Genomic DNA, 19,215 nt, shown 5'->3' on the forward strand with positions numbered 1-19,215 from the left:
TTTTTTTTAATACATTAAACATGCATTACTGGATTTCTAGCCGGTTCCTCTGACAGCTGTGGAAAAATAAAGAAAATTCAGTTTGAACTTAAAAAGCCGGGGCTTAATTTATATCCCGCACCTTTGTCTGCCTGGTTCTTTTTCCTCTTCCGATGGAAAGGCCCCAGGGAGCGGGAGACACAGGCTCTGCCACCCCACGTGGCCCCGTGGTGCCCAGGCCTTAATAGGGGCGCCCAGTGGCCAACACGAAGGGGAGTTTTCAGATGGAAATGCAGCCAGACAATGCGGTCATCTGTCTTGCAATCTGTTTTGCAGGGGGGAAGGAGAGAGCCGGCCGGGAAGGGAGTCGTTTCTACTGGGGAGGTTTCATTCAGAGCGTTTTATAGGAAAAGACAGATGTCATGAATACTGATGTGGACGGCCCGGGCCTGGTAGTTTTTTTTTAATTTTCTGAGTTGTAAAGACAAAGTGTTTTAATAACACAGGGAAACACATGTTGATGGGAGGGCCCTGGATTCATTCGGATTTCTTTACCTCTCTTTCTTTCTCTCTGTCTCTTTCTTTCCTCCCTTCTTTCTCTTTCTCCCCTTCTTCCTTCTCCCTCTTTCTTTCCCTCCCTCTCCGTTCTCTCTCTCCTCACCCTCTTCTTCTTTTTTCTTTGGGTGGTGGGGAGGGGCGCATGATTCTCTTGGAAACAGTCGTTTCTCTGTGCCAAGGAGAACGGGGGAGGGAGGCAGGTGCGCACGCTGGCATCTGAAGACCCAAGCCCGGAGCGCCGTCTCCCTGCGGCCTGTCATGGGGTTTGGGGCCACAAGAAGCATTTCCTTTCTGCGCCTTTTGGGCCCGCCGTCCAGCAGAGGGAAGGGGCCTGCCTTGCTGGCGGGCTTCTGCCTGAACCTCACAGTGTTACTGAGTCAGGGGCAGGACAGCTGAGCTAAAAGAGGTATTGGTTCATGCAACAAGCATTTATTAAGCACCAAGTGCAAGCTAGGAGCTGGGAAAGAAGAGTGAGTCAGACAGGCTACCTGTCCTTAAGGAGCTTCCTGTCAGAGCAAGGAGGCAGAGGGCTGGACGGATAGGGCAAGGTCATCCACCTGCAGGGGAGGTCCCTGCCTTGGCTGCTCTGGGAGAGGGGAGCTGGGCCCTGAGGCAGGCCCTGTGTCTGCTTTCCGAACTTCTTACCCCAGGCAGCACGCAGGCACCTTCTGCATCCCTGTGACCTTGATGCCACCGATGCTAAGCTTCCCGTTTGACAGAGAAAAAAACTGAGACCCAGAGCCCAGAGTGACAGGGCCCCAGAGAGGCAATCAGAACTGACCGTTGGCCCCAGGAGCCCAAATCAGGGTGTGGCTCACCCCTTGCATCCTGGCTTTGGAGAGGGCCTAGCAAGGTCATCCAATGAGACGCCATTCGTGGACGCTGCGTGTCCACCTGTTGGGCAGCAGCTCCCAGGAGCCCTGCGGGGGAGGGGCTTAGAGGATGTCACATGACTCACAGGAAACAGAGCCGGGCAGTAAGTTGCCCGGGGCCACGCAGCTCGCACCCTGTGGAGGCCCATCTGCAATCAGAGCTATTTTTTTTTAATTGTAGTAAAATTGGACATGATGTTTCGTCACTTTAGCCATCTGGAAGTATACCACTCAGTGGCACACATACATTCACAGCGTCAGCTGACCGTCAGCACTGCCTGGACCTCAGATGTTCGTCGGCCGCTTCCATGAACCCCGGCTCTGTGACTCCCTCCCGGCTGTGCCTCCCGCGCCCACCCTGGGTCTCCAGGTTCCTCAACTTCTTCCACAGGGAAAAGTCAAAAACCTGTTGGAAAGGCACCTGTGAGTCATCCCAAGGCCTCAGGTGACCCTCGGCCTGCTCACCCTTGGGTCCTAAAGGGCTGACATCCCAGTGGCCGGGGCCCCCTCTCTGGGCCTGGGAGCGTGGGGAGCAGATAGTGAGGTGATGGGGAAGAGCAAGGGCCCCAGGGCACACCCACCCCTGGCCATTCTGAGCCGAGGACCTGCGGTCCACAGATCAGGGCTCAGAATGGGAGGGGGCGGTAGCGGTGAGGTCGAGTGAGGGGCAAGGACCGCGAGGCAGGGGTGTTAGGGTGGTAAGAATGCCCCCCCGGAGACAGATGCAGCCCAACTCCAGTCTTACCAGCTGCTGGCCCTTGCAAAGCTCTTTAACCTTTCTGTGCCTCAGTCTTTTCCTCTGTAAAATGGGTCTGATGAGTCTCTTGAGATAAAGGTGCTAAGGCATCACTGGTGCCCAGCTCAGAGCAGGAATGCAATACTGCTGGCCATTCAAGGACCATGGACATTCCACACAGAGACCCTTAGCAGGAGCGCAGAGAAGCCAGCTGGGCAGCACTGCGTGAAAGTGGACACCTGGTCCCAGAGCTTGGCTCAGAGGTGTCTTCCTAGGATGCTCTGTCCTTGTCTCCCCAACAACCTTCTTCCTCCTTTACCCTTAAATGCAGCCCACACCCCCTTGTCAGGGAAGACCTCTCTGATCTTCCCCACCAGCTGTCACCCCACCTCTTCTCTCGGTGGGCTGCTCCCAGCTCCCCAGCAGTGTGGAGGCTTGCTGACACCAAGGAGAGGGGTCCTGGGTGACATTCATGATGGGTGGGGCCCCACTGAGGCAGGAGCCCATCCCCTGAGACCTGCCCACTCACAGCAGGGAAGCACGTGGCCTCTGGCGATACAGTCTGGGACCCTTGAGGGCCAGCCCTGGTTCAAGTGGGATGACCCCGGGAGGGCAGCTGTTCTTAGTTTCCCCGCCTGTCAACAGGGGCATTCCCCACACAACCAGTGCTATTTTAGCTTGTCTTTCCGGGGTGGGCAACTCTGGGCTTAGCTGGGTGGATCAGCCCTGGTCTTGGGGGAACAAGTGTGTGTGTGGGTGAGGCTGTGCTGAGTGGCACACGGTTCGGAGGAAATCTGGACCACACTTCTGCTCGGATCCCCCCAGGAGCGGGATCTCTGCTTCTAAGGGCAAGTCCCAAGGGAAATCTGCTCTCTGTCGCTGCCACCCACTGCTTCTAACGTGGATCTCTGCAGCCCCTGGACCAGGGGCACACGCTCCATCCGTGAGGCGCGCGTCCGCAGCTCCCTGGAATGCTGGGCCGCCTGTGCCGGAGGGCGGACGCGTGCCTGGAGACCGCGGGGAGGAGCCGTCTTCCTTCTGCTGGCACTTCAGATAAGGCTCAGTGCCTGGGCCCCCAGAGCCAGACCTACATGTGCTGCTTTGAATTCATAAAAGTGGCGCTGCTGGGTCAAAGAACGGGCCTCTGTCTGGACTGGGGAGGCGTGTGACCGAGGTGACAAGGGGTGGGGGGTGTCACCAGCTGTGCCTCTGCCTGTCCCATCTCACTAACCTGCTGGTGCTTTCTGGTGCATCTTTGCCTGTTCAGTAGGTGCAGATAAGATTTTAGCTGTCTTTGCTTAGATTGCATCTCTTGATTATCGGCAACATTAAACATTTTGTTACCTGTGTTTATGGACTGTGCTTTCCTTTTCTGAATTACCCAGTTGTGTCTCTGACCCGTTCTCTATGATCGTGTTTTTCTCTCTTATTGATTCATAAAAGCTCTTTGCATATTACAGGTAGGAAGAAGAAGACAGATTTATGGGTGACCTCTCTCTTGCCTGGAGGGGAAAAACAGAAATTTCATCCCCTTCCTCAAAATTTAGCTCATGTTTGAAATTCTAATAGGGGTTCCCTGGTGGCTCAGACAGTAAAAAATCTGCCTGCAATGCAGGAGAACCAAGTTTGATCCCTGGGTCAGGAAGGTCCCCGGGAGAAGGGAATGGCTACCCACTCCAGTATTCTTATAGTCCATTTCCCCCCACTTTGTCTAACATTTTTCTTTGCATTTTGCAGCTGTCCGGGCACAGACGTCCCTGACGAGGCTAGGGAAACCTACAGGGGGCCTTGATCTTGGGGCAGAGTGCCCTCCCATATCAGTTTTCCTGGGTCACCAGGTGCAGGAAAGGGTGTCTGAGTTCAAGTTCTCTGTCGCTTTCTCTGGCTGACAGACGACGGGGACGAGCCGGATCACCGCCATCCCCTCCAGACACGGCCCCCAGCCCCGCCAAACACGCGGCCACTTCTCTGGGGACAAACAGATTTTTCAAACAAAGTTTGCCAAATAAGCACAATTTTTTTTCCCCCTCCAGGGCAGATGCAAACGGTCTTTTCAAATCGGTTTGGAGGAAAATAAATGAGCCCACGCTGGGGCTTCAATAAATCTTTGCGTAGCCACAAGGGCGAGTTTTGGGCCCCATGAAGGGCTCAGTGTGTGGCTTATGAATGATGCCCAGTGCGGGCTGCCCACCCCGCCTTCCTCTCTGCCCCTCCTCCGTCCCCTGACCCAATTTAAAATCGGACATTTAATGTTTTAAGACAAAGGGACCTTTGGGCCTTTCTCCCCATCCTGGAGGAAGTCTCCCGGTGAAATATTTGTCGTAGCTGGGCTCCGCGTGTGACTGGGGTCCGTGTCTCCACGCCAGGGCCTGTCTCCAGGGGATGATCCATGTGCCCACCTTCTGCCCAGCGGCTCGAGGACCCTCACCCCAGCTGCAGGCTACTCTGGTCCCCCGAGGGCGGCGCCCCTCCTCGCCTCCGCACTGGATCCAGGAGAGTGCGGAGCAGCTAGCCCTGCCCACCCGGGCGCTGTCTCCTGTCCCGTGCCCCCCCTCCCCTCGCCGTGCTGTCCCCATCCCCTGTCCAGATCGTGGCCGGCTGAGGGTTGCTGCGGGAGTTCTGAGCCTCTTGGCCAAATCAAGCCTGCGTCCTCTGTCCTGCAGGCTGTCTTCCCTGGCCCTTTCTCTGGTGTGCGCTCTGTATCCATCGCCCCACCCCAAGCACGTGGCTCAGGTGACTTTGCACCTGGGGTGACCCTCACCTGCCTGGCCCACCCAGATGGACCCCACGTTTCCTTAAGGGCTGGCCCCAAGGCTCCCCGAGGCCCAGATGCCACGCTGACTTCTCACCGCGGTGCCTGGCGGCTGCCCCACCCCTCAGCAGCGGGCGGTGGAGGGGTGTGGCGCTCGCTCGCCGCATCCTTCCGCTTCCGCCTGGTGCTGCCCCGGCTCTCTCACCTGTCTCCTCCCTCTGAGTCTGTCTGGCTGCTCTCTTAGAGGAAGGTCCAGCGTGAAAGGCAGTGCCAGGTGTGGTTCACATGCCTTGCACAGGCCACGGGGTGGTGGGGCTGGGGGCGTCAGTCTAGGCAGGCCAGGAGGGGGCCTCGGCACCCAGCAGGGGAGTGGGGTCCTTCGCTGGCTCTGTGGCACACGGAGGAGGCCACGTGCCCATCCTTGCCTGAGCTTCTGTACTGGGCTGAACTGTGTCCCCCAGCTCATATCAACCCGGAACTTTAAAATGTGGACTTCCTTGGAAATAGAGGCTTCACAGATGTAATTAAAATAAGGATCTTGAGCTGTGATCTTCCTGGATGAGGCAGGGTCCTTCTGTTGTAAAGGACAGGAGAGGAGAAGAGAGACATGCAGGAGGGCCATGTGACGACGGAGGCAGATGATGAAGGGTCATTGCCACAGGCAGGGCTCCCTAGAGCCCCCAGAAGCTGGAGGAGGCAGGAAGAACCCTCCCCTGGAGACTTTGGAGGGAGCCTGGCCCTGGGACAGCTTGATTTTGGACTTCCGGTCTCCAGAACCCTGCTATTTGAAGCCAGCAGTTCTGGGCCACTTTCTGCAGTGGCCCCAGGACACTCACACAGCATCCACTGCCGAGGGGACTGAGAGTCCTTTATTAAGGAGCACGTGGCCACTTCAGGCTTCCCAGGTGGCTCAGTGGTAAAGAGTCCGCCTGCCAATGTAGGAGACACGGGTTCAACCCCTGGGTTGGGAAGAGGAAATGGCAACCCACTCCAGTCTTCTTGCCTGGAGAATCCCATGGACAGAGGAGCCTGGCGGGCTCCGGTCCGTGGGGTTGCAAGAGTCGGTCATGACTGGGTGACTCACACACACACCTGTGGCTGTTTTCAATCGGCAGGTTGCCTTCGTTGAGCCGAGGAGGTCTGCCCCCCATCCCTGCTCTCCAGAGCGCTTGTCTGCTGGCCGAGAGCTGCATACCCCATCTCCTCGAACCCTCTATCACCCGGGGAGACACGAACTGCTGTTATTCCTTTCACGGGTGGGAGACAGGCTCAGAGTGGCAGTCTCATAATCACGGTGGCAGAGCTTGACCGCTGAGTTGGCTCAGCTTGTGGCCTCTCCGGTGACTTGCCCCAGGCCCTGGAGGGATGCAAGGGAGCCAGAACCAAGTCTCATCATCTGGTTTTGTGGCTCCAAATGGTGCTGGTACCTCCGAGACCACGTGGGTGGGACCCCGTGGACTTCCTGCTCCCGGTGTTTGTCCCGGAAGCAGCAGTGAAAGCCTCTCAGTTGTGTTGGACTCTTGGACTCTTTGCGACTCCATGGACTAGACAGTCCGTGGAATCCTCCAGGCCGGAATACAGGAGTGGCTAGCCGTTCCCTTCTCCACAGGATCTTCCTGATCCAGGGATCGAGCCCAGGTCTCCTGCACTGCAGGCCGATGCTTCACCAGCTGAGCCGCAAGGGAAGCCCGGACTTCTCTCTGTCAGCGAGTTTGCCCAAGAAGCAGTAAGGATTCTCTGAATGACTGAGTGTCTGACTGTGGAGGAATGGGTGGGTCCATGATGTTGTTCGGTCAGACTCCAGGGGTAGGGATAATAACCACTGGTAACTGGGTCCTTTCTTTTTCCTGGTATTTGCTTATGAAACAAGCAAAAAGCTGTGAGCAAAGAGCCAAGCATAGGCCAACTTGCCGCTATTGTTTTGGTGGGAATGGCAGGAGTTCCGGGGCCCCGCCACCCTCAGCTGTTCCTGGAAACATGACTTGTGCTGGATAGGTTTCATTTTATAAGCAGGACTCGGACTCATGGCGGATAGAAGGTGTGATTCAAGGCCAGAACACTGGGTAGGGCTGTCATGGGGGCAGAAGAGGAGTTTGGAGGGTCTTCATTGCTGGAAGCTTTGAAAGTCCAGGGGAGGCCCTTGGATGTCCTGTGAACACTGGAGACTCTCAAAGGTTTGGGCAGGGCAGTGATGTGTTTGAGTCTGGCTCTGGGAGGATGAACCCAAAGGTGGATATTGGAGGTGGGACCTCAGAGAGGGACTTATCATTGCCCAGGTGCCAGGTGGGCTGGGCTACAAGCTGGTCATTCACTAAGTTATTGATGGAGACTAACTAAGCTAACCAGCCAACCAACCATCCCATCGAATCCTTCATTTCTTCCTTCAGTGAGGGGGTATACCTTGCTCCCCTTGCAACGCCCCTTTGGCATAGTCCGTCTAGGGAGTGGATGGCTCTGGGTTTTGCCCCTTGGTGGTTCAACCACACTGCATCCACAAATGGTCAGCATCTGGAGGTGTTCTCAGAAGGCAGGGAAAGCCAAGTCTGGGAGTAGGCTTTAGGGTCTCCCTAAAAGCTACATGTACATCTTGGTGGTGGTGGCATCGTTCAGTTGCTAGGTTGTATCCGACTCTTTGCAGCCCCATCGACTGCAGCACACCAGGCTTCCCTGTCTTTCATTATCTCTCAGAGTTCGCTCAAACTCATATCCATTGATTTGGCGATGCCATCCAACCATCTCATCCTCTGCCACCCCCTTCTCCTCCTGCCATCAATCTTTCCCAGCATCAGGATCTTTCCCAATGACTCAGCGCTTCCCATCAGGTGGCCAGAGTATTGGAGTTTCAGTGTTAGTATCAGTCCTTCCAATAAGTACTCAGCGTTGATTTCCTTTAGGATTGACTGGTTTGATCTCCTTGCTGTCCAAGGAACTCTCAAGAGTTTTCTCCAATACCGCCGTTCGAAAGCATCAGTTCTTTGGTGTGCAAACTTGTCTATGGTCTAGCTCTTGGTGTGGTCCGTGCTGTATCAGAAGCCACAGCTGCAGGCTTCAAATTCCTTTGCCCTGTTCAACCACCATCATCAGAAGTTTTATGACTGGCTGGGACCTTGGAGAACTTTCTTCATTCTGAGGTCTGTTTTTTTTCATCCAGAGAAGAAGATTCCAGGTTTATCAATGATGACAATGATCCCACAGGGGGGACACTATCAGGGCAGAGACAGCTAAGGGTGGGAGTTTCTCTGATTCTCATTTATATGAGGAAACCAAGACCCCAAGTTGAGTGACTTGCCTAAGATCATTCAGCCAGCCTGAAAGGAAGGGAGCCAGGATCCAAATCCTGGTTCGTGTGCTCCAGAGCTGGGAGGCTTTCCTGCCAAGCCAACGGGAGACAGCTTGTGTCTCCTGGCTGGGAGCCACCTCCCACCTCCCTGCTTCCCCAATGCGTTTGACACAAAGGCTTGTCTCAGGGAGTCTGGCTGGTTTTTCAGTTCCAACCTGGCTCAGAATCCCATCTTGTTTGTTGGATCCATTCCCAGTGAAGTAGTGGGTGGGCTAGTAACAGCAGAAGGAATCTGGGCTCTACCACCCATCCGTCTATCCACTCAGTTATCCACCCCCACACACGCCCGTCCTCCCATCCACACACCCTTCCGTCCATCCATCCATCCATCCACCCATCCACTTATCCATCCATCCATCCATCCATTTATGCACGCATCCATCTCTCCATCCAACTACCCATTCACATGGCCATGCATCCATCCATCCATCCATCCATCCATCATTTCGCCTTTCTATTTTTTGAACATCTACCTGTGCTGGGTCCACTAACCTTCACTGATAAGAGAGGAGATTCACCAGAGGGAATGTAAAACCAAGTCCAGAGCACACTCATCCTTGCGCTTCCAAAATCTAGCTTCACATACACGTGGGCTGTTTTTCTAAAAATATGTATTTCATTTACTTGGAAAATTATTGTTATTTTGGGCTGTGCGAGCTCTTTGTTGCTGCCCAGGCTTTCACTAGCTGCAGAGAGTGGGGATCCTCTGTGGTTGTGGTGTGCGGGCTTCTCGTTGCTGTGGGTTCTTTTGTTGCGGAGCACCGGCTCTAGGCGCGAGGGCCCTGTGGGTGCAGTTCACAGGCGCAGGGGTAGCCTTGTATCAGATTCCTCTCACGTCCTGCCTCCCATGGTCTCAACTCACTCTTCCTCAGCAGCCCTTTCTGCAGCAGCCAGCTCTGTGGGGGTGGCAAGCGTCGGCTGTCCCTGGGCCGTTCTTTCTGCTCTGAACTTCTCAGCCATCTGACTCACACACAAGCCTAGAAGCGTGAAGGCCACCCTCGACAGTGGGGATGGGAGATACAGCTAGTGGACAGACCTCCCTTTTTGCTTGTCTTGGGTTGACACTTGTGAGGGTTCCATGTGGCTTCTCAGAGGCCCCCAGCTGGTGGCCGGCTCTGGTGCCCACAGCAGTGCCAGCCTGACAGCCCACTCTCAGACTGGCTCATCCTCCTGCCCTGTCTCTACGTGTGCTCATTTGCTCATCCTTTCTCTCACTCACTCCTTCAGCAGGTCGTAGGTTCCCTCAGGACTGAGACCACTCCTGCCCTCCATCTGTTCACTGTAGTGACCAGACAGGCACTGCTGCCGAGTGACCCTTGGTGAATTAAGTTGAGGAGGCAGGAGAGTGATGAAGGGGGCAGGTGCTGGAGCCAGACAGACATAGGTTCAAATCCCACCTCCCCACTTTGTAGCAGTGAGATCTCGGGCATGCCATTCCATGTCTCTGAGCCTCAATTTTCCTACCTGCAAAATGGGCATGACAATACCTACTTGAGGAGCCCTGGTGGGGATGTGGCCAGACCTCCTATTTCGGGCACGGAGCCTGGCCTGCGGTGAGCTTGTGGTCAGGGCGAGGCGTTGGCTGTCGCCGATGGTGAGTGGGTGCAAGCAGCTTCAGGCAGTGGGGTTCCTGGGACCTGGCACCTCAATTCTGTTGGCCTGCCTTAGTCCCTGAGGCTACCCAGCACACCCCTTGGCCTTGGAGACTGCCAAGAGAATCAGCAGCCCACGGCTCGTCGGTGGGAACCAAAGAAACAAACACTTCGGTCTCCAGGAGGGGACGGCACCGACCTGCCCCGTGGGGTGCCGCTGGCAGGCACGATGTTGCGATCAAAGGTGGTGTAGGGCAGAGGGCCTCACCCTGGATGCGAGACGTTTCCTTGGGAAAAAGATCGCCTCTTTATGTGTATGTCAGCTGGTTATGAAATGAGAACTGTTTAGAGGTTTAAAGAAACCCACCCCGATCTTTGGAAATCTCTGCCTGCCCTGTTCAAGTCCCAACAGCACTTGCCTGCCGACGGCTCATGAGTCAGAGAGGCTGAATTTGTGACTTTCATACCCTCAGAATCAGATTTAAAGATAATGAAATCTTTCCAGTAGGAAAATGCCTGATTTCTGAGGACACGCTAAGGAGCTGGTCACCTAGTGGGTAAATATGGGCTTCCGTTGATGGGCCCAGAGAAGGATCTCCTTTTGGTAGGAATCATGGTCCCCAAACTGGGGGAAGGGGGATCTTTTCTTGATGTTCTGGGCTGGTTGCCATTCTTAAAGGAAAGGAAAGGTGGGATTATCTTTTTGCAACCCCCTCTTTTCTTATCATCAATTCATTTCAGCTGTCCTTTAGTGAAAGTGTCCGTCTCATTGCCTTTGTAGCCCTTGCATCATCCCCAAGAGCCAGAGATGCTCATCACCCCATTTTACAGATGGAGAAATCGAGGCTCAGAAAGGGAAATAGCTTGCAGGGCATGATGGACACGATGCAGCTGGGAGCAACAGGGCCAGGACTTGGGCCCAGGGGGTCAGTCTGTACGATGGTGAGTCAAACCTTCCCAGGATCCTGGCTGGGCTCTTGGCTACTTGCCGAGTCCTACCGCTCACCTGCCAAGGCTCAGCTGCAGAGGGCCGAGGATGAGGAGTGACAGGAGCTCTCCGAGGCTGCTGGCTCGTGGGTGGCCTGCTGCCCTGCGGCACAGTCTCAGGAGCTGCCAGTGCCTTGCAGCCCTTGTCCCAAGGCCGAGTGGGGTCACTCAGGGATGCAGCTTCTCCCTGGGCTGTGGAGGGAGTGTCCCAGGGAAGGGGCTCAGGGCGCGCCTCAGGCTCAGGGGCCTGGGTCCCCCTGGAAGCCCTGTCCTGCAAATGGCTCCCCGCTGCCCACCTGACCACGGGCCTGTCCTGCCTGGAGCCAGCCTTCCGAGCCTCGTCTGGCCTGCCCGCGCCATGCCTTGGAATGCCCCCATCTGTCTCCCTGTGGAGCCTGGCGGGTGTCCCCTGGCGCAGGGCCTGGCTACAGCCTGGGAACCACTGGCCTCCATCCATGGCTCTTTGTCCGAATGATGAGCTGATCGGTGAGGGTCGGGTGAGGACCTCAACGAGCACTCGGTCCAGACCTCGTCCCTTATGGGCGGAGAAACTGAGGCACAGAGAGACAAAGGGCGGCCCGGCGGTGGGACTCAGTGGAGTCCTGTGGTCTTCCCTGTCGGCTGACTCTGCTGTCCCCGGGGTCCCTCATCCATGCAGTGTGGGGGCTGGCATGGGCAGGGCCCCCTTAAGGGTCACGTGGGCCAATTTGGGTTCTGCCGACGGGTCCATCGGCCCAGCAAGCAAGGGGCCAGGGGCTGGGGGGCAGCAAGAAGGAGGGCTTGGGGTCAGGTGCCCACCTTCCTGGGGGGGGCAACCGCCTCTGCTGGTGTGTGTATTTGATGGGCCCTCTGACCCCCACTGTACCCCCCTCCTTGGCACCCAGAGGGGTCCAACATACGTGTGCACACAAGGCTGGGGAGCAACTCACAGCTCCCAGGGCCTCCATCTGCCGCGTGTGTGGTCCTGAGCAGAGCACCCAGCAAAGCCGTGCCTGGCCTCCTGGCGTGGCCGTTGAGGACTCAAACAGGAGAGGGGCTGGGGACTCCTGCGACCTGCGACTCGGCCCCATGGAGACGGTTCTGGAAAAGCCACCGTGACAACAGCAAGAGAAGTGACCACAGATAAATATCGAGTCTCTGCTGATACAACTCAGTGTCCCACTGCAGCCCCACGAGAGGGGCAGGTGCATCTCCCCATTTCACAGATGAGGACGTGGAGGCCCAGAGAGGTTGAGTAACTTGCTGGAGCTCATACACAGAGCAGGCAGGGCCAGAGCTGCGATCTGAACGCAGACTGTTCCTATTCTTGAGCGGCACCCAAAGCTGCCTACACAGAGGCGGGAGGTGACAAGAGGGGGGCCGTGGGAAATGTGTGAAGCTGGAGGGCGTGGCGCGAGCCCGCCGAGCATCTGCGGGGGTGGGGGCAGGCCCCGCCTCCTCCCTGCATTCCGCCAGGCTTTGCTGGGGCGCGCCTCCTTCCCACGGTTCTGGCTCCAGGTCCCACCCTCCCACTGGCCTGTGCTGGGCGCCACTGAGCCACTGGCCTTCCCCACCTCAGTTTCTCCTCCCTGAAGTGGGGCCGAGAGCACCAGCCAGACTGGCTGTCGTGAGGATGGGATCGGATACAGGCGTGGAGGCTCCAGGAAAGCCCAGCGCTCTGGCAGGAGCCTGCTTGGTGGCCTCGAGGCGGGGCTGAGGCTCCGAGCTGCCCCATCCTCCCTCCTGTGCGAATCCACATCCTCAGCTAATTGTTGGACCCCGGACAGCGGCCCGACTGGAGCGCTGTCTCGGCTGAAGGGCCCAGACTGACTTGGCTGCCCTTCTGGGGCCTCTTGGAGGTCCGACAGGGGCCAGGAGGGGAGGACGCGAAGTCCTGCACGCTCCAGCTCTGACTCCCTGTCCCCCAGGCCCCTCCGTGCCTTGCTCCTCATCCTGAAGATGGACCCGGTGACCTGCCAGTCTCTTCCAACCTCAAGACTATTTTGAAATTCAAGTAGAACAGAGGACACCGCACGGCCACCCACCTCCCAGCCACCTGCCAAGGGCACCCATTTCCCTTTCTTCTCTGTGGGCAGAAGGTGTTGCTGGCCGAATACCCTTTTCTAGGGGACAACCCTCTGTTATCGCCAGAGATCCAGGCACTATGATGTAGTGAAAAAAAAAAAAAAAAGTGAAGTGTTTAGTTGCTCAGTTGTATCTGACTCTTTGTGACCCCATGGACTATAGCCCACCTGGTTGCTTTGTCCATGGGCTTCTCCAAGCAAGAATACTGGAGTGAGTTGCCATGCCCTCCACCAGGGGATCGTCCCAACCCAGGGACTGAACCCGGGTTTCCCGAATTGCAGACAGATTCTTTACCGTCTCAGCCACCAGGGAAGCCTCTATGACGTAGAGGGACAGGTATGGATGGATGAGACAATCCTGGGATTGAGCAATCCCAGAGGAAAGAGAGCCTTAAGTGGGGCAGAATAAGTTCAGATTTGGGGAAGAGAGAATTGTCAGAGGCAGAATTCTCCAGGGCCACGCCATCCAACAGAAACTTAAGACCAGCCATAAACGTGCGCTGCCGGTGTGATGTCACGCTTTCACAAAGGAAGAACGGCAAAATTTAATAATAACTTTCATTTTCTTAATCTATGCAAATGTGATTGTTTTGGCACTTCATCCTTCCAGAACACTCTGAGACACTGTGTACTTTTGGTTCACAGAAGGGCTTAGGAGTCCAGCACTTCTCATTCAGTCACATTGCACGTGCTCAGCTGTCCCGGTGGCTGGCCGCTGCCCTAGGGGACTGCATAGCTCCGGGGTGGAGGTGGGTTTGAGACCCACCTGTACCAACCACCCGCCGGCTATGCTACTTATCCTCACGGTGCGCCAGGCGCTGTTGTAAGGGCTGTTATAAGGGCTTTCTGTGCATTAGCTCATCTGACTCATTTCCACCTTTCAGTTGAAAGACGTGGCGGCACAGAGAGGCTAAGTCATTTGCCCAAGGTCACCCAGGGACTGGGGGGCAGAGCCGGGACCCGAGCTTTACGAGCGCTGCATACTCGATTCCACAGTCTGATCACTAATGGATCAGTGAGTCAGTTCACAGGGCAGCTCCCCAAATGGGGCTGGGCCACGACTGCCTCTGTGCTCTGGGCTGCGATTCAGCAGACATCTTTGTGAGCTGCCTGCATCGTGCCAGCCAAAGGGCAGCCTGAGGCAGCCCTGGCTTTCTCTCCAGGGACTAGCTTTTCCTTGCCTTCCCACGGAGCCCTGTCCCGCTGCCAGTGTCCACCCTGGGCCCTAGTGGGCTGGGCGCCCCCACCCTGGCCGCGCCCTGAGAGCTCGTAAGTTCAGGCTGAGACTTGTGGGAGCCTGGGCACTCCTGCAGGTGGGGGAGGCTGGGCCCGTGTCCACGGATGGAGTCTTGTTGCCTGGGAATCTGAAGGATGCTGCCTTTCCTTTGGGGCCTCCTGGGCCCCTAGAAATGGGTGAGGGTCTTAGTGGCCAAGTGGGTTCATGACTGGGTTTGTTTTTCCTTAATTACAGTTCTCAGCCTCCTTGCTCTTCTCCCATTCATTGAAAAATTACTTTTTTAAGTTGAATTTTTACCAAATTACTAAGTAACATGCACACATCTGGGTTCACACTTAGGTCTATACCATGGAACTCCCCTAGATCAAGGTCATGCACAATCCCATCCCCTACCAGGCTTCCTGTGACTCCACCCAGTCAACACCCTCCATACTCTGACCCCAGGGAACACCCAGCCTGGTTCCTGTCACCGTACATTGCTTCCACCCATCTCTGAGCTTCAAATGGGAGCCCTTCAGGATGTGGTCATTTCTATTGACTTTTGATCAGCATAAGCTTTTTGAGATTTTGTCCATATTGTTGCAGAGATCCAAGATTTGCTTTTTTTTTTTTTAATTGTTAAGTTTGCCATCTTTGCAGGAATTTAGCACAGTTAGCCCACTCACCTGCTAGCAGACATATGACTCATTTCCAATCTTGGGTCTGTGAGCCCTGCAGTCAGGGCACATCCTTGGTGGGTACAGCCCCCCAGTTTCCCCAAGTGGTCTGTTTCCCCTTACTCTCCTGACAGCAAGACATGAGGGTTGTGTTGCTCCACGTCCTTGCCAGCATTTTGTATTGCTCATATATATATATATTTTTTTCGGTCGCACTGCACGGCGTGAAGGATCTTAGTTCCCCTACCAGGAGCGAATTTGTGCCCCCTGCATTGGAAGCAAGGGGTCCCAGCCGCTGGACCCTCACGGAAGTCTCTCACGTGTTGTTTGCATTACAGCCACTCTGTTAGATGCACAGCAAACACGCCTTTCATTGCATTTCTCTGATGACTGAAGGCGTGGAGAACCTTTCTGTCTCTCTCCTGGCCACTTTTCGAAGTGCCTGTTAACACCTTTCCTCTGCTTATAAGAAAATTAAGTTGTCTGTCTTTTTCTTCTTGACCCTGAGAGCCCGTTTTTATATGCCAGCTACAAGTCTTTCGCTGGAGCTCTGTACGGTGATTATCTTCTCCCATGCTGTGGCTTGTCTTTTCAGTTTTTAAAAATTTATTTATTTATTTGGCTGCGTCAGATCTTCGTTGCATCACGCCTCTTCGGCTGTGGTGCACGGATTCCCTAGCTGTGGTGCGTGGGCTCGGGAGTCGCGGCATATGGGCTTAGCTGCGCCAAGGCACGTGGGAGCTTAGTTTTCTGACCAGGGATTGAACACGTGTCCTCTGCACTGCAAGGCAGATTCTTAACCACTGGACCACCAGGGAAATCCCCCTTTTTAGTGTTTCAATTGCCCTTTTTTCCATTTCTTTAGCTTCTTTTTTTGTTTTTCTTCAAAGATTGCACTTTTTATTTTGAGGTAAGTGTAGAGCCGCACGCAGTTGTAAGAACGCAGAGCGGTTGCATCTCCCTGTCACTCGGGTTCCCCAGTAACATCTGTAGCATCGTGTAAAGTCACAGCACAGCAGCATAAGCAGGGCGCAGGCACGGACGCAGGCAGTTTACAGGGCACTCCGTCACCAGCAGGATCCCTAGGGCTGCCTTTCTAAGAAAAAGTTGGAGGATAATAGAAACTAGCGATGTTGTTCGTTTCTGCTGTTCAACAAGGCGAGTCAGCTCTATGTATACATATGCCCCTCCCTGCCACCACCCCCAGTCCCACCCAACTAGGTCACCCCAGAGAATCAAACCGAGCTCCCCTTGCTATGCAGCAGCTTCCCACTAGCCGTCTATCGCACACATGGTGGCGGACACGTGCCGCTGCTCTTCTCTCAATGCGTCATACCCTTTCCTTCCCCCGCTGTGTTCACAAGCCATGCTGCCTCTCTGTAGCCGCACCCACTCCCTCCCGTCCCACCCCGCTCCCTTGACTCCTGGCAACCACAGCTGCCACAGTTGGAACCGCGACAGAATCACGACCTGTTCTCCGTTTCTACAACTTTGCCATTTCAAGAATGTGACCCAAATCCAATGATACATTCGTGTTTATCCGCAGTTCAGCACACCTCTTCGGGAATGCATGCAGTCGCCCTCTGCAGCAATACTTCATCCCTCTGCGGTACCGAGTAGCGCTCCATGGGTAGTGGGTGGGGGAGGGGGGGATGGACCACGGGTTGTCTGATCGTCCACATGCTGAAGGACGTTTTGATAATTTTCCAGGTTTTGGTTATTAATTACAAGAAAGCTACCATAAATGTTTGCGTACAGGTGTGAACATAACATTCATCTGGGGCAAGAGCCCAGGAATGTAACCGCCGGGTCACATTGTCAGCGCATGACTCAGGTTTTCAGAAACCCTGAAACCATTCTCCTGAGTAGCTGTGCCGTTTCCCGTTCCCACCAGCCGCGCAGCCTGTGTGCAGCGGCTGGCGCTCCGCATTGTCGCCAGCACTTGGCGCTGTCCCTGTGCTTTGCTTAAGGTGTGCAGCGGCAGCTCGTTGCGGTCTCAACATGCATGGTTAATGGCTAATGACGTCGCACATCTTGCCATGTGCTTATTCGCCCTCTGAATGTCTTCGGGGAAATATCTCTTCATGTCATTTGCTCGTGTCCTAATTGTTTGCTTTACTGTTGAGTTTTAAGAATTAAACATATATATGTCCTAGATACTTGTGCTTTGTCAGACATATAGATTGCATTTTTTTCTTTTAAAGCAGTCTGTAGCTTGCCTTTTCATCCTCTTCACAGGGCTTTTGAGTGCGCCAAAGATTTTATTTTTGATGAGGTCCAATTCATCAAGCTTTCCTTTTATGGGTGGTGCCTTGGGTGCCGAGTTTAAGACCTCTTTGCCTAGCTCCAGACCCTGAAGGTCTTCTTCTATGCTTTCTTTACAAGTTTTATAGCTCTATGCGTTGGACGTGTGCGTGATCCAGAGGTAATCTTCATTTCATTCATTTTTCAAGGAATTAGGCAATGTCACTTGAGTTGTCTGATTTGTGTGTGAAGAGTTATTCATAGTATTCCATTTTAGCCACTTGTTGTCTTTAGGATTTGTAGACCCCCTGTTTTGCTATTAGTATCAGCAATTTGTATCTTTTTTAAAAAAATCTTTGTCAGTTTTGCTAGAGGTTTGTCACTTTTATTGTTCTCAAAGGACCAGCTCTTTTTTTCTTTAATTTTCTTTGTTGTTTTGGTTTCCAATTAAAAAAAATTCTCCTCTTATGTTTATTATTTCTTCTCTATTTTCTTCTAATTTACTTTGCTCTTTTTCCTCTAGGTTCTTGAGGTGGGAACTTCACTTACTGATTTTTTCCCCCCTTCTTTTCTTTAATGCATTTAATGCTATGAAATTTCTTCTCAACACTGCTTTAGCTGTGTCCCACCAATGCTTATAAGCTGTATTTTCTTTTTGATTATTTTTTGGGGCAGTAGCATGCAGCATGTGGGATCTTAGTTCCTTGACCAGGGATCGAACCCATGCCTCCTGCTCTGGGGTTGCAGTTTCAACCACTGCACCACCAGGGAGGTCCTGTAAGCTGCGTTTTCATTTTTATTAAGTTCAGTGTATTTTAAAAAATAAAATTTCCCTTGAGACTACCTCTTTGACTCAAAGGCTCTGTGGAATTGTGTTTAGTTTCTAAATGTTAATAGAGATATTCCTGTTATCCTTCCTTTATTGATTTCCAGTTTGACTCCACTGTAGTTGGAAACACTGTACTGTTTATACTCTTTTAGATTTGTTGAGGTTTATCCAATAGTCCTGGATATGGTCTACCTTGGTATATGTTCCATGAGACAGTGTGTATTCTGGTGTTGCTGGTGGAATGTTTTGTAAATAGGGATTAGGTCCCATGTGTTGATGGTGGTCTTGAGTCTTCTGTTTCCTTGTGGATCTCCTATCTAGTTGTTCTATCAACCGTGGGGAGAGGTGTGTTGCAATCTCCAAGTAGAATTCTTTATTTGCTTATTTATCCTCTCAGGTCTATTGGTTTTCCTTTGGCATTTTCAAGATTCGATGTTGTTTTTAGCTTTCAGAAATTTAATTAGTGTGTGTCTTGGTGAGGGTTTCTTTGATTTATCCTATTTAGGATTTACTCAGATTCTTGAATCAGTAAGTTTATGTCTGTTTACAAATTTGGGAAAGTTTCAGCCCTTATTTCTTGGAGTATTTTTTTAGTCTTGTCATTTGTTTCTTTTACTTTGGGACTCTGATGACATGAATGCTTGATCTTAAAAAAAAAAAAAAAAAAAAAGTTCCACAGGCCCCTGAGACTCTGTTCACTTTCTCTTAGTCTATTTTCACTTATTTCTTCTTTTCTCACAATTCTCAGAGGCTGTTTTCTCTCTGATGCTCAGACTCAGTAATTTCTAGTATTCTGTCTTCCAGCTCACTGATTCTTCCCTCTGTCTCTTCCATTCTGCTGCTGAATCCTTCAGTGAGTTTTTCATTTCATTTATTTATTCGGTTCTAAAATTTCAATTTGGTTTTTCTTTAGCTTCTGTTTATTTGCTGAAGATTTCTACTTGTCATCTGCTTCTGATGTATTTCATAATTGCTTATTGAAGTATCTTCTGATGCATCAGTGGGAACAGAGGAGAGGATGCACTGGAAAGGCCAGGCCAGAGGCTGAAAGGCCCATTGGGGAGAATGATGCAACGGTCCTCAGGGCTGATGAGTGCCCAGCCATGCCGTGGCATGGGGCTGGAAAGGGGCTGGGGTGGCATCTGCTGCCTCCACCCTGGTGATTGTCAGGCCAGGGAAGGAGCAACTGGGCTTTAATGTGGCTGTGGGTGCCCCAGCCATCCTCGGGGCCCCAGATCTCCTGACCACAGTCCTCTCAGCACAGAGACAGTCTGGCCACGGGTGCACGGGGCTACCTGACGTGGGAGATGGCTGAAGTACAAGGAAGTTATGTAAGTGAGACGCTGCTATCTCCGAGGCCCTGCGGTACT

Source organism: Ovis aries, chromosome 21 (assembly GCF_016772045.2).
Source record: "Ovis aries strain OAR_USU_Benz2616 breed Rambouillet chromosome 21, ARS-UI_Ramb_v3.0, whole genome shotgun sequence".
Classification (NCBI taxonomy): Eukaryota; Metazoa; Chordata; class Mammalia; order Artiodactyla; family Bovidae; genus Ovis; species Ovis aries.